The sequence below is a fragment of the Homalodisca vitripennis genome, chromosome 1, assembly GCF_021130785.1.
Source record: "Homalodisca vitripennis isolate AUS2020 chromosome 1, UT_GWSS_2.1, whole genome shotgun sequence".
NCBI lineage: Eukaryota > Metazoa > Arthropoda > Insecta > Hemiptera > Cicadellidae > Homalodisca > Homalodisca vitripennis.
Genome location: NC_060207.1, coordinates 160,715,068 through 160,730,441, shown reverse-complemented (window position 1 = coordinate 160,730,441; position 15,374 = coordinate 160,715,068). Strand labels below are relative to the sequence as shown.

At 36.6% G+C, this 15,374-nt stretch overlaps 1 protein-coding gene across 13 annotated transcripts in view; it reads left to right on the top strand.

Annotated features, from left to right (window-relative positions):
- The window catches only part of LOC124375219 (protein hu-li tai shao), a 152,771-nt gene that overhangs the window by 23,439 nt on the left and 113,958 nt on the right, over nt 1-15,374 (top strand). Inside the window, exon 2 of one of the 13 annotated variants that reach the window (XM_046833343.1) lies at nt 8,936-8,986. The exons of the other annotated variants lie outside the window; for them this stretch is intronic. The gene's annotated coding sequence lies outside the window, so the exon portion shown is untranslated. The remainder of the gene's footprint in view (nt 1-8,935; nt 8,987-15,374) is intronic. 13 annotated transcript variants of the gene reach the window in all.

Here is a 15,374-nt window from a genome sequence, read left to right as displayed (position 1 = left end):
TGAACATCGTTCTAGACGAAATACCAGATATTGAACACATAGTACGGACAGTAAATTTGTTCTTAATTTGCTAGCATTATTCATTACTTTAACCTGCTCTATATTTGTATCGTATATAGACGTATAGAAACCGGCGAGCAATGGATGTCCATACAGAGAACATGGAAAACCAAGAAAGCCTGGTTATTTGAAAACATCGTGGTAAGCTATAGCCGGAGAACCTTGTCTAAATTAACTTCGACCCTCTAGAAACGACCGTACTATAAACAACTGCGACCTCTTATTCCAACAATCACGATAAAGGTGAAATTAAATGATAGATTCCAAAGGTTCCACTTGTTTATTGTTTCATTTAACCGTGGTCTTAATTAGTCAGGTTGAATAATACAGCAAAGCTGATGGTTAAAATTGTCTATGTAAATTGACGTTTATGATCAGAGTTGAGTTGTAATCTTGATCTCATCCGACGTTTTACAAAGGAATTTGGAACATTCTTTGTTTGTTATTGCGAATGTATCCAGTGTGAAATCTTATTCTTATCCAGTTGGACTGTTGCCCGGCACAACTAGCTAGTTGTATATCAAAGTGGTGGTCGTATGGTTGTAATTCGGCGTGTCTGGCAACTGAGCAAGACCGGGAGACCTTAGTGACAGGAGAGGCTGACTGAAATAGAGTGCTGGCCGGTCCTGCCTTACAGGGTCAATACCCTCTCATCAGCTGTAGTGCCTTTCACCTCGCCGCTAAGCTAAGGCCCGATCAGTTGTACCTCAGCATTAGACCTTAGTGACAAGAGAGGCTGACTGAAATAGAGTGCTGGCCGGTCCTTCCTTACAGGGTCAATACCCTCTCATCAGCTGTAGTGCCTTTCACCTCGCCGCTAAGGCCCGATCAGTTGTACCTCAGCATTAGACCTTAGTGACAAGAGAGGCTGACTGAAATAACGTGCTGGTCGGTCCTTCCTTACAGGGTCAATACCCCCTCATCAGCTGTAGTGCCTTTCACCTCGCCGCTAAGGCCTGATCAGTTGTACCTCAGCATTAGACCTTAGTGACAAGAGAGGCTGACTGAAATAACGTGCTGGTCGGTCCTTCCTTACAGGGTCAATACCCTCAGATCAGCTGTATGCCTTTCATTTCTCCTCTCCAGCTTGTTAGTGCTTTTCGTTTATAAATTTTCCTCCCTTTTCGTGTCTTGTCAGATTTTGCTGCGTTGTACACATTTAAATAAAAACGTTGTTCTTTGTGTTCTGTTATCGCTGTTAGCCAGTTTGTATTCGAATGTGAATAGTGTTTGTTTGATAGTAATCTGGAACAAATAATTTACTTTCTAAGAGTGAAGAAAGTGTTTTACGTTCGGGAAATATGTTTAATGGGTGCTCTTAGGTGTTTTTTTTTATATTTTGTTTGAAGAACGTTCTATTTTTCTGTTGCTTTTAGTTCGATATGAAATGTTATATTCTTTTCTTTGAGCAAGAAATGTAGCGGGCATTGTCCTCTAGCTGATGGTACATTGTTGCTTTGTTGTTTTAGATTGTTTTAATATGGTAAGCTGAGTTTGTAATACTTGTATTTAGTACACATTATTAATCAGCATTTTGAAATTTTATATTTTACTGATCGGTACAATCTCGAGGCATGTGTTTTGTTGTCGTTATCAGCGAGGATAACGCCAAAGTACACTTGTAGTCGATATTAATATTAGCCCGTTCAACTACTACTGCCTTTTACGAGATAAAAACAAAGTTCGGTGTTTCCGAATGCTTTTTAATTTTTTTTTTTGCGATCTGTGAAATCATTAAATGTACTTCGACTGTACTTGCCTGCATTGTCAAGTAGAAGGCGCCGATAATTATTTATTTGGCCATAATATTTTGTACCCTTACACGTTTAGGAACATATGCTTAGTTCTCTTACATCATTAATAAAAATAATACTTCATTTTATTTGCATTGCTGTTTTAACCCGTCTCTTCCTCGTATTTGGGAGAATATGGAACTTTTCTTGGGTTTATTTACTTTTTTAACTGATAGATTACATATAACAGCTGGGATCCCTGGGAGGGTTTACTTCTGGCTGGTTTATTCCTTCCATTTGAACCCACACTGGGTACGCAAAAAACGATGTGTCACTTAAATCTGGGCAATGTCAAGTTAGTGGGGTTTGTTCCCGAATAGTCAAAGGTTATTACCAGCCTAGATGTACGGGTGTGCTACTCTTTGCCTGATTTGAATGGAGAGGCTTGTTCAGAGCTGGCTTCTCTTTTCCGAGGGAACATGACTTGAGATTAGTCCCCTAAATTCTTCCTCGTGAGTCTTGACAGGAGTCGGCTGCCCCCCACCTTACCCATACAGTATATCATATCGCTTCGGAAGCAGCGTAAAGGTCCTCATAGGACTAGGTGCTATTTTCTAAGCTTCTTGTACTATGAGAAGAAAACAAAAAACTTTTGGGATTACTGTTCCAAAGTGTCAGATTATTTGAAAATGATTAAAATAAAACAAACCTCTTTTAATGCAAAGAATTATATAAATGAACTAAGATATTAAACTTTTATTTTCCATATTTTAAACTAATAAATAGTCCACTTTATGTATATCTAAGAAACATACAAATAATGGACTATTTACTAGTCTTGCATTATACAATTAAAAAAAATCAAATAAAGAAATTTTAGAGAATTAGTTTGGTGCATTAGTCATAATGTAGTCTATACTGGTATTTTTCTGATGGTTAACGTAGGTAATTATTAGTACAACAACTAACAGTCAAGCTCAGTGTCTATGATTAAGACAACCATCATCTTTTTGTTTCTCAACACAGAGACAAGGAAACAGTAGTTGTATAATGTTAGGCTGGCCAAGTTCAGTTTCTTGCTATCGATTATTGTTTGCGGTATGTACGAAAACAAGTATGATATAATAGTAGCAAGATCCGAGAACGACTGTACATGTAGCCTCCTCATTGATTAACTCGACAGTGAGATGAATAAAAGATGAGCGGAATGTATTGTGTGGACAGAGCTTGTTCACTGTAGAGGCGGGTCGGGTCTGTGCGTCTGTCTGTCCAGTTATCTGCTGACCGGACGTGATGTCACGCCAATTGACTTGTTATCATCACTTCAGTGCAATGTGTCTATACAGCGTGTTAAGTACTCGCTATTTTTCCCGACCTTATCAGTTGACCATTCAAGGTTTTATCCATCGTACCATCGTATTTACCCTCTGTTTCTATACATTGTCTGTCTGTCCAGTTATCTGCTGACCGGACGTGATGTCACGCCAATTGACTTGTTATCATCACTTCAGTGCAATGTGTCTATACAGCGTGTTAAGTACTCGCTATTTTTCCCGACCTTATCAGTTGACCATTCGAGGTTTTATCCATCATATTTACCCTCTGTTTCTATACATTGTCTGTCTGTCCAGTTATCTGCTGATCGGACGTGATGTCACGCCAATTGACTAGTTATTATCACTTCAGTGCAATGTGTCTATACAGCGTGTTAAGTACTCGCTATTTTTCCCGACCTTATCAGTTGACCATTCAAGGTTTTATCCATCGTATTTACTCTCTGTTTCTATACATTGTCTGTTATCCAGCTATCTGCTGAACGAATTTGTTAACAGCCTTTTGCACTTTTGTTTGACACCCGCTGAATATCGTAAATTGAAGAAGTTTAATTAAGATCAAAAGGACGTAAGATATTACGAATACAAATGTATTCCTTGTAGCTGCACTGAACACGGTTATAGCGGTTAAAATATGTAAAAATGGTTTTACTGGTAATCATTAATTTGAAGTAAGATTTCAAAACTGCATCTACAACAATCATCGCTGTCAATGATCTACGACAGCTCGTCGTTCTAAGAAACATTGTACTCTCTCACTAACTGAATTTCAGAATCCTCGAATTGTGTTTCAGTTTTTTCTTTATAATATTCAAATCTATTATTGTTAATCAAAGATGCAAAGATTAATATAATTGCAGCGCGTTCTATACAGTTGGAGGAATTTAGCTGTGCTCGTAGGACACTAATACTACCCTTTCAACAATAATACACGCTATCTGTGTGGCGGGTTGTGTTTACGTGCTAGCCGCTGAGATGAAGGCGCAACCATCTCTTTAACTACTTTAAACTCACGATTTAGATTTGCAGATTAGTATTGTCAAATCCGTTATTTTCAAAAACACGTTAAACAACACTATATCAACTGAAAAACAAGGATAAGTCCTATTATTGCTATTCTCTTATTTATTTAATTCCACCACAATCAGCACTGTCACAAAACATACTGATTTTAGCAAATGTGATGAGTTATTTGGGTCATTACGATTCCTGAAAGGAGGGTTTTACTCATGAGTCACAGGAAATGTTTTCGGGACGCAGCGCATAATGCTACCCCTCCCGCCTATAACCCACACATTCAAGGTCACGCGCACAGCTAAAGTCCTCGAACTGTACATAGCCGTTATATTTACTACTCAGTTTACAAAAATGTTCAGTTAAATCTGTCAAATGTACCTATTATGTTTGCTGACAGAGAATTTAAGGATGAAACTAAGGAATGCTTGTCAGAGAATAGACTTCCGCCTTGTCCTGTCTCACGGTGAGCACATTCTCTCACGTCTGGACAACAGTCACAACGTGTGTGGCTGTCTTTTGTGAGTTTTATGTCGTCCAATACAGCCTCAAACTATGCTTAGAAAAATATCAATTCATCCTTTTTATGCATAGGCTATTTACTGAATAGATAGTGTTAGAACGTTATCTACAATTCGAAGCGGTGATTTTTTTGAAGTTACAAACTTATTATTGATATGGAATTCCAAGTAAATTTAATTATGTCTTAGAATCAGTTTTTAAAATAAAACTCCTATCTTTCCGATTTTATAATTCCTGATACAATGTGCGGTTTTTGAAGCTCAGTGGAAGAATTATTGTGATAAAGTAAACAGCCAAGACATTGGTGTAAATATAATCTTAAAAAGCAATTCTATTTTTAGCCAACGATTTCCCTGGAGACCGAATTTGTATTATGACGTATTCATAAAACAAACCTGCCTCTCATTCCCTCGTGGTTTGACCAAGGTAAAATACAACATGGTCAATTAAAGCTATATGCCTAAGTCGTTTGCACATAAAATATTTATTTTAATTAAAATATTCCATATTCTGTTCTCTAGCATATTTTTATTATCTGCTCAAGTGTACTGTATTATGTTATGTGTGTGTATATAATATTTTAACTAGTATTCCGCCATTTTATTGCTCACTATTTAAAGTTATGTAAGCTCGTTATAAGAGTGTAACAGTGTACTTGTAGTAAGCAGCTGGGGAAGTAATTTAATGCGGTAATACTGGTCGGCTATAGCTGAAGGTTTTCCAATATGGAAGACGCTATTGTCGAAGTAATACTTTTCCTTTTAACAATAAGGTTGAATGGCACTCGACTCGACCGGTAACAGCGTAATCTGGGTCGAGAGGAAGCTAGGGACCAGAGCTGTGTTAGCAGTTTGTCTTGTTGTCACTTTCTCCTTATTGGGGGAACAATGGCGACGCTAGGCAAGCAAGCTTTCTCCACTCGAAGTGATTAAAATACTGATAACAGGGGTCGACCTCAGGCGGGAGGAGAAGGCGGCACCCTTTTCCATAATCCTGTACCTTTATTACATCATTTTAGTATCAGCCCAATGCAATCAAGGTTTTTGATTATGAGTTTAGTGCATTTTATGGGTATGGGTTGTAAAACGTTACACTTTTAAAATATATGTTAAATAACCTACATTCATTTATCATTTTGGTGTCAACCAATAGTCAGACTGTTGGATTATTGCTTAGTTTTCAAATCAAGAAAACAATACTCACATTTGATAGTGTGGAGTCTTAAAGTATAATATTTTTTATATATGTTATATCATTAGAAATCAGAAAAAACGTATTTTCATATTTATGTTTGTGTAAACCCAACAAGCAAACCAAGTAAAACTGACAGTTCTATAATGGCCCACAAATCTTCCCAGAACAACAGATGTTCGGTTCTATATCAAAATCGCACTTAAAAGCCATTGCTGATTTAAGAAGCTGAAAATATATACAATTATGTTTTCAGTAGGTATATCCTAGATCTGATTGGCCTGATAATAATCTTCATCGTTTCGTAGGTAAGTATGTTGTTTTAAAGTCAGGACCTTCGCAAGGATCTATGAAATAATAATGAATTGATTATAACATATAGTTAGAAGAGTTAAAAAGATAGTTTGTCATTTTAAAGTAAAATTGTGTATAATGATAACAATAATTATGTTTTCATTGTTCGGAATTGAGAGTGCGAATTAACTCGGTTGGGATTATAAAAGCTCTCTGAATTTTAGAGAACAACTTATCCTTCGATACCGTGAGGGTATATTTCGTTAGGACTGCTGTCAGATGGTCGATACGAGAGTTGACTCTGGGATTCCGTGAGGTGGCTGTGGCCATGACACTCGTCGCTAAATATACGAGGACATTTGCATCGATGACGTCAAAGTAGAAGCAGCCGTCCTGGCGCCGTGCCAGTAGAGAGCAGACGTCCTCTGTCCGCCCGGCAGTCGCAGTCGCGTACCGCTATCGTACTGCACTCGTCTCATTCCAATACAAAGTCTTCTACAGCTATTGAAAAACTGGCGTGTTAACAAAGTGTACCAAACTGATTAGAAATGGTGTTTCATAATAAACGTTGGAAAAGCTATCAAAGAGGCATGAGTGCCTCTTCCCTTCTTTCAGTTAATTGGGATAATAATTAGTAATTTTGTATATCAATGATAGTTACAATAAAAATATAGTTACAATAAAATGTATAGTTATAATCAATTCGTTATAATAGATTAATTGTAAAATGTGTATTATATCTTCATACACACCTTATTAACACTCACGTTATAAAATTACTGGGCTGAATGTGTCGTTTTACTGGAGTTTTCGTTTTTATGCGTGTATTAAGTAAGAACGGAAGCCAAGACCGTCCAAGTGCGGTTACCTCACGAGGTATTACGTTATCCCGTTAATTAAGATAACTCAACTGTGTAAAGTGTTATCTGCCAGGTTTATTACTGCTTCTAAATACAACGTCAATGTTGTAAGTAGCCACCGGACTCGTGCAGTCGACCGCAAAGTGTGTATCCACAGGCAATAGGCATATCTGTGTCGCTATTACAAAGACTCCCGAAATAGCAGAGGACTGGTAGTGTCCACTCTATTATTAGACCTGACGAATGGGGCCGAAGGCGGCCGGAAAGTGGCGATGCGACATCGGACATTCCGCTGGTCTGTGATGATTGAACAAGTAGGCGGGTGGGCGCGAGTACTGAACAAACTACCGACAGCCGTGATCACCGCAGCCCTTCCACATCTGTTTTGTTATCGTTGTAAATAATGCAACCGCAGCGATGTTGTGTAAACAGTTCAAATGGTGCTCAGTATATTGTGTCTGTTCTTGTGACTAAACATAACCGGAACTTCAATTTTAACTGGATTTATTTACTAGGTTATTAAAAAAATAACGCGGATAGGCGTGAGTACAGACTACAAAGGGATCACAACTTCCCTACAATAATGCAGCTAGTGTTGTGTAAACCGACTGAAATGTGCAACAAAAGAAACTTAAAGATCTTGTTCATCGGTTGCACAGTGATATATTGTTTGTCTCAAGTTCAAATATTACTTAGGAAAGTACTTAGTTATTTTCGTGTCTTAATATCGACATAGTCATCGAAATGTGTTTAAATTGTCTATATTTATTGATTTTATCTTTAGGCGATGTTAATTTTAATAACTTCTTCTAGATAGCATTTTTCAAATTCCAAGTTTTTGTACCACTAGTTTCTTTCTATTATTTTGTTCGTCAAAAACAAAATGTCCTCGTTTTGCAAAGGGAAGGTGATACACACAGATAGAGTTCTGGGTGGACCGTCTGGTTCAAAGTTATCAGAAAAAGCTTAATTATTCTCGAACACTGTTGAATCTCTTATGCCGTCGCCCTGTACAGGGCATCTGGCCTTGCCGATTTAAAAGCGAAATGGTTTTATACCATAAACCCGGATAGAGCAGGCCTGTGGTTGTTGCATCGGAGGCCACGGTGACTCACCCATCATTAGCGCAGTGTGAGAAGTCGAGGCGAGGCCGCAGTACAGCTGTCTGTATTCATTTCGTCCACTTCACATCTCACTTACCATTGTGAAAACGCGGTTTGTATGCTCGCCGCGCCCGCCCCGGGCTATCATTACACTACAGTACTACACCACGGTCGAGTTATTTTCTATTTTTATCTCTAGACTACTGTAAAATTATTATTATATATATATATACCGTCGGCTATTAAGGATACAACTTTACCATATTGTCAGTCTGCAAATTGCAAAAATAGTGTGGACTGGGTGTACGACCTCGCTTCCAACACCGACTGATAACTCAGTACCGTTAATGACATCGTCTGTCTCGGTTAACTGTCATGTTTTCGTGTTGCCGCCTTTGATAAGGTTATCAGTCCCAGACCGTTGATTATTTTTGAACCAAACTACTTTGGAATTAATTATACTATTTATTAGGAGTCAGTTTTTTTATCTTAATCGTTTTGCGTGATGAATATCCTACTGCGTGTCATGTACAACTCGTGCGTGATACGTGTATCAATAGAGAAGTTCTCGCTGGAATAAAACTTGCACATTTACAATTCAGTTAATTAATGTCAATTAAAACATACATTTCTGCAACTTCAAAGGATAACTGAGTTTTGACAAACTTTAAACAATACCGATTGCTTGATTTAGCTCCTCAATAACAGCTCTACTGACTGCCTAAGTATTTCTGCAGTATTCAATGTGTCATACATATGAATATACATATTGGTACATTATTGTTTATTTTTTAATTGTCTTTCAACGATTAATAATGTTTCAGGTATGCTGTAATAATTTCACTTGGAGTGAAGAAGTATATAATTTCGTATTGGTAAGTTTTAAATATTTCATAATTTTGAGGTATTTTTAGCCACATTGTTATAAATTGATGTATCGCACAGGTGCCTGCCTGTGTACTTATACAGTATTTAACTGTTTTGATGTTATGTTTTATTATCCTGATTTGGTTCTAGAATGGAGGAGGCCAATATAAATTTTGCTGAAAGTTAACTAAGACTGGTAACTTTTACTCTCCACTCTAATCGAACAAAGTTTAAAGAAAGATTATATTTACGCTCCTCTCAGCTTCTTTATTAAAGTTAATTACATAACAGTTCTTCCTTATCTTATTTATAAAGTTTCAAGATATGAGAATAGCAAGTATGGCATGTTCCATTACCACTTTAAATTCCTTACTTGAAATAGTACTTGAGTTCGAATTTTAAGAATATTGTAATGTTATCAATATTCATAAATTATCAGTTTTTAATTGGAATAATTACAATGTAGGCCTACAGTCAATTCAATTTTTAAGCTTCAATATTCCAGTGTATATTTGACACATTACTGAAAATTTGATTAAATATACAACATGGATAAGAATTTGTTGGACTTAAAGGTATAGACAAAATCTTGTAATTCAAGAGAGTAAAGCGCAGACCGGATACCTGTTCAATATTATTAAAAACTTATACTTTTTTATTTGTAGCCGTTTCTTGTCAAAGTATGTGTCTTAAGAGGCTTACTACACCGAGGTGTACTGTTGATTCCTGTCAGAGTATGCATTAAAAGTGGCTTATTACACTGAGGTGTGCAGTTGATTCCTGTCACAGTATGCATTAAATGAGCTTATTACACTGAGGTGTGCAGTTGATTCCTGTCAGAGTATGCATTAAAAGTGGCTTATTACACCGAAGTGTGCAGTTGATTCTTGTCAGAGTATGCATTAAAAGTGGCTTATTACACTGAGGTGTGCAGTTGATTCCTGTCACAGTATGCATTAAAAGAGCTTATTACACTGAGGTGTGCAGTTGATTCTTGTCAGAGTATGCATTAAAAGTGGCTTATTACACTGAGGTGTGCAGTTGATTCCTGTCAGAGTATGCATTAAAAGAGCTTATTACACTGAGGTGTGCAGTTGATTCCTGTCACAGTATGCATTAAAAGTGGCTTATTACACTGAGGTGTGCAGTTGATTCCTGTCACAGTATGCATTAAAAGTGGCTTATTACACCGAAGTGTGCAGTTGATTCTTGTCAGAGTATGCATTAAAAGTGGCTTATTACACTGAGGTGTGCAGTTGATTCCTGTCACAGTATGCATTAAAAGTGGCTTATTACACTGAGGTGTGCAGTTGATTCCTGTCACAGTATGCATTAAAAGTGGCTTATTACACCGAAGTGTGCAGTTGATTCTTGTCAGAGTATGCATTAAAAGTGGCTTATTACATCGAGGTGTGCAGTTGATTCCTGTCACAGTATGCATTAAAAGTGGCTTATTACACCGAGGTGTGCAGTTGATTCTTGTCAGAGTATGCATTAAAAGTGGCTTATTACATCGAGGTGTGCAGTTGATTCCTGATAGAGTATGCATTAAAAGTGGCTTACTACACCGAGGTGTGCGGTTAATTCCAGTCAAAGTATGCATTAAAAATGGCTTACTACACTTAGTTGTGTACTTGATTTCTATCAGAGTATGCATTAAAAGTGGCTTACTTAACACTGATGTGTGTAGTTGATTCCTGTCAAAGTACGCATCAAAAGACAGCAATCATTTAATATGACTATGGTCCAGGTGTGTGGGTGTAAATTAATGCACACATAAAACATGTGACTTCCATGATGTGTAGGCCTATAATAGTAGTAGAGTTCTCATATGAAATTTAATTGAAATTAATTTTCATTAAGAATGTTCAGAAATAGAAATGGAAGGAAATGAATTATTATTAGATGTAGGATGCAGGGTCTTCAAGTGATCAAGACAATCCATCAAATTCGAATAAAATAGTAAGACTCTCATATTCTTTCAAGTTAATAATCCTTCATTATAAAGTTTCAATAGGGGATTCTCCTATCATATTGAAATAGTACAACAGCTCTCAACAGAATAAAAAGAAAATATTTATGCTAAACAAGTGGTTTTCGATCCCTCACGTTGTAGTGAAAGGACCGGTCGTCACATCATTCAGAAGTCAGGTGGGCGAAATTGATGGTTTGCAAACCGGTCGGTTCGGTGTCGTCCCGTTATGATGCCAAGGCGTATAGTGGTGGCGATGTGCGTGCGCTGGACCTTTCTTTGTTGGCAGATAATTGAACCGCACCGCGCCGCGGCCACTGCTCGCTATCACGCGAGGCCACGCAGGGTGTTCTCGGAAATATGTCTAGTCGATACTCCTGTACACTGTCATATCGTCCTATTATTATCGTTACAAGAATCAGTTGCTATCAAAATATCACATTATGTCTTATAAGCTGGTAAATAGAGAGTAAACTGGGTGTGTTTACCAGTGTGTATATATTTTAACCCTAAAGCCCCTCGCCGACCCGACCCCTCCCACAGCCTATGTAGTCAGGCTGCTCTTTAGATCATTAATGGTGTTACCAATGGGCACTGTGTGATCAGTTTCTCTAATTGTTATTAAATTTATTTGATTTTATTATATGTACAATGTTTATAACAGAATAAAGAAAAATAGTACTAACGCGACGTTGTAAAGGCGATAGCAAAATGTTATACATTAGTTTTAATACATTAACCCTTTTAGTGCCAGGGATCTCGCTACGAGACGATGTAAAAAACACGCTTGAGTGCCGAGAGTCTCGCTCCGAGACGATTTCTATTTCATTTGTAGTGCCTCTATAACTTATCTCATACTGGCTGATATACCAAATGCCTATTAGTAAACTAACCTTTTCTACTATCATTTCTACTTTTTAATTCTGTTAGGTGACGTAAACAATTAACTAAAATACAACATTTTCTCAGTTGGATCGTGATCGCGATCGCGGTGGCGTGATGAGTAGCGGAGCGTTTTTTTGTGTTATATAACTGTACGTTTTTATTAATTTAAAATGTTTCTAAATTATATTAGATATTAAAATTAGTATAAAATTGATGACAGTTGTAGAAGATTTTTGCGCCGGTTATACGTCCCAGTGTCCATGAGACAAGACAGTGTTGTAGAGCTTGTTTGAACATCAAAGCATAAGTTTATGTTTATGCTTTGAGTTTCATTTTAGTAATTAATCTTATATTACACATGATTTTGCATTGTTTTGGAGTTTTTCATTCAAGTATTGAAATTTCGAATATAATTAACAAAAGACCTTTTTATGGTGAAAAATAAACTTTAACTGAATATTTTCCAAAACCCAGAGCTGTTTAAGCAGAACAAACCTCTAGCGCTTTAATAATTTTTTATAATTTTGTTTATTTTACGATATTAGGTTATTACACTCGATTTTTAGGGCGTTTCAAATGCTCTATCATAAAAGTATTAAAATTTAAAAATAAATTTGTCTTATATTAGTTATTTTACCTTAAACTGGATTTTTGTTTTGTTTCCGTAGAAAAGTCACTGTCTAACTTGATTTTAATTCTTGAAATTATATAAACATCTGGTGGAAAATTCATTTACCTTTCAAACGAATCAAAAAGAAGTATTTAATGATAAAAAAATGTTGGCGAATTTTTTTCTGAAACCTTGCGTTTTAGTAAACATAATCCCTATCAATAAACTATTTTGTACAACTTTGTTTATGGTTCAATATTAGGTTATTACACAGATTTTGGTTTTTTTAAATGCCCTTTATCATGAAAGTATTGAAATTTCAAAATAAAAAGTTTTAATAATAGTTATTTCACCCAAACTTGATTTTTATTTCGTTTTTGTGGACATGTTGCTGTTTAAAATTACGTTTTAATTTATAAAATTATATAACATTTTAATGTATAAAATTGTAATGTTAAATAGTTTCTGATATGTAATTCATTTGCCTTTAAAAAGAAATAAAAGTAGCTTTTTATGATAAAAGATAAATTAGGTTTTTTTTTCTAAAACCTTGCGTTTTCGTCCAAACCCCTCTAGCACTTTTCGCATAGTCACACAAAAAATAACCCTGCACTTTTCAACATAGATTTGTTTCTATGTCTGGTACTAAAAGGGTTAAAAATGAAATAGGTTCCCGATGACACAGGGCAGGCAGGCAGGCAGTAGGGTTGCGGCTACCAGCTGTGTTAATGTGTATAGAGTGTATATAATTCTTCAGGGACCAAGTTTCTCTGTACACGTTGAGAAGAAGGCCTTGCTACCCAATATTGATTGTACTTTTGAAAAGGCCTTCGCAGCGTGCCAGTCAGTTAACATATCCACTTGAGAGTCAACAGCTACGTTAGGTGTATTTGTCCGTCTTCTATGAGAGCTGGGCCAATCCCTGTACCGATCAACTGACTCCGCAACAGTAGTTGTCAGTAATTTGGAATCCTATAATGTCAGCTATCACTCGTATCGTAATTTGTTAGCCTATTAGGTTTGTCTTCACACCGACAAATAATACTTACTTTTCAACCGTGTGTTGGCTGAAACAAGATTGAACGTCAAAGATTCCCAGAATATTTGTTTAGACAGAAGAGCAGTAGCCGGTTATATATAATGCAGAGAATGTTCCTGTTGCCGGAATGCCGTATCGTCTGGTCGGCAGCGGCCGCGCTATTTATGCCGAATTATAAATGAGCCTCCAGTCCTCAGCGGTGTAAGCGGTACCTGCTGTATTGTGTTACACAATACCCCCCCCCCTCACCACTCTTCATGGTCTTGGTCTCTGCTACCGTTAATCCTCTCCGACATCGTTCCACCAGCCCCGGGCAGCATGTTCGGCTGCTGGATATGATCGTTCCTTTGCATAAGTCTCACGTTTACTAATTTACTAGAAATTATTTAGATCTGTGGAAATATCATGGTAATTCCACTGATTCTCAAATTGTAGTAACTAATTGAAAATTAACAGCATTGACTGAGTGTACAGGAACGGGCTTGTCTACTTGATGCTACCCACGTCTGAGTAGGTGCTGTTGCAAATAGCGATCCCGTTTTAATGTCGTCACGATTCACATTTAATGTCTTCTTGAGCATCTGGTCCATCAATCTTCACTCCCCCTCTTCTTTCTCGGCGTTATTGTCAGTTTCTGTTTTGTCAGTAATTCTACCATACAGAATTCATTCTGTTCAATTCATGTAGTGTTAGGTTTTTCCCCCACACTTTGAAATTGAGTGCTACGAAATTGTATAGGTCTGACTCCGCCTTAGTAGTGTCATGGTTTATTTGCAATTCTTTAGAATGCCTTATAAATAATAAAATCAGGAGTTTATGCATATAAATTATTATTTAGACGCATCTTATAACCGGAAACAAATAAAACTACGTACTGAAGGCAATTTTTAAATGGAATTTTCTTACAAAAATATTATGTTTCGGTACAAAAATTAGTTTCCTTTAGTCATACATAGTTAACAAGTGCTCCGATAAATAATTCATATATGCCATGCATACTGTAAAAACAACTTTTAATCTTTTATTTTGGATCTGGTTTAATAAAATAGCTAAAAATCCTGTTTTTAAACTGTAATACATTGCTACTCCTAGAGTTATCATTTGTATAATATATTTCTTATATCTGAAGGGAAGTTAATGGGATGTTACTCCAATTAGCCGTGGTGTAGGTCATTATCAGTCCACAGTTTATGGTAGTACAAGGCCAAATATATTTTGACGTACTCTGTACAATATAGGTATTTCTCCTGGTGCAAAGCCATAGTAAGCCTGTATTTATCTATAACCCGCTTTAGAAAGCCAATTTTTCACAATGAGTAATGTTTTGTTTCTATTTTTTGATTCGTGTTAGTCAAAATATTTTTTTCGAACTTTTTAGCTCTTTGAGATGTTTTTCGTTGGTGTATTATATATAAATATTTTATGAGATCCTATTTCATACAAAAAAAAACCAAGTAACAGTTTTTAATATTTTGCTCTCGTATTCCTCTTAAGCGTGTATGTGGTTTCTGGTGCCTGATACCCAAGACGTTACTGTCGACGTTTGTAAATATCTTCTTTATAGCAATTTATATTCCATTCACACATTCCTGTAGAAAGGTCCATGATTATAATCTGCGGCCCGGCCCGTCATGTACGAACAAAGTGATGAAGGCTAACCGAAGGATGCATATGCCATAATACATGCTCTAATAACCACAGGTAGTATCATAGCACGCGTTATAACCTTAGCGTTCTGTATTCCAACTGCGACACCCAGTTATTATCTGTAGAGTAAACTCCACCATTTGTGTGTAGATCAGGATAATCAGACTGATAGGATCTACTTGTTCAGATAATCTTATTTATTAACATTATCAGTACGATTTGTATTGTCCAGACTATATTGGT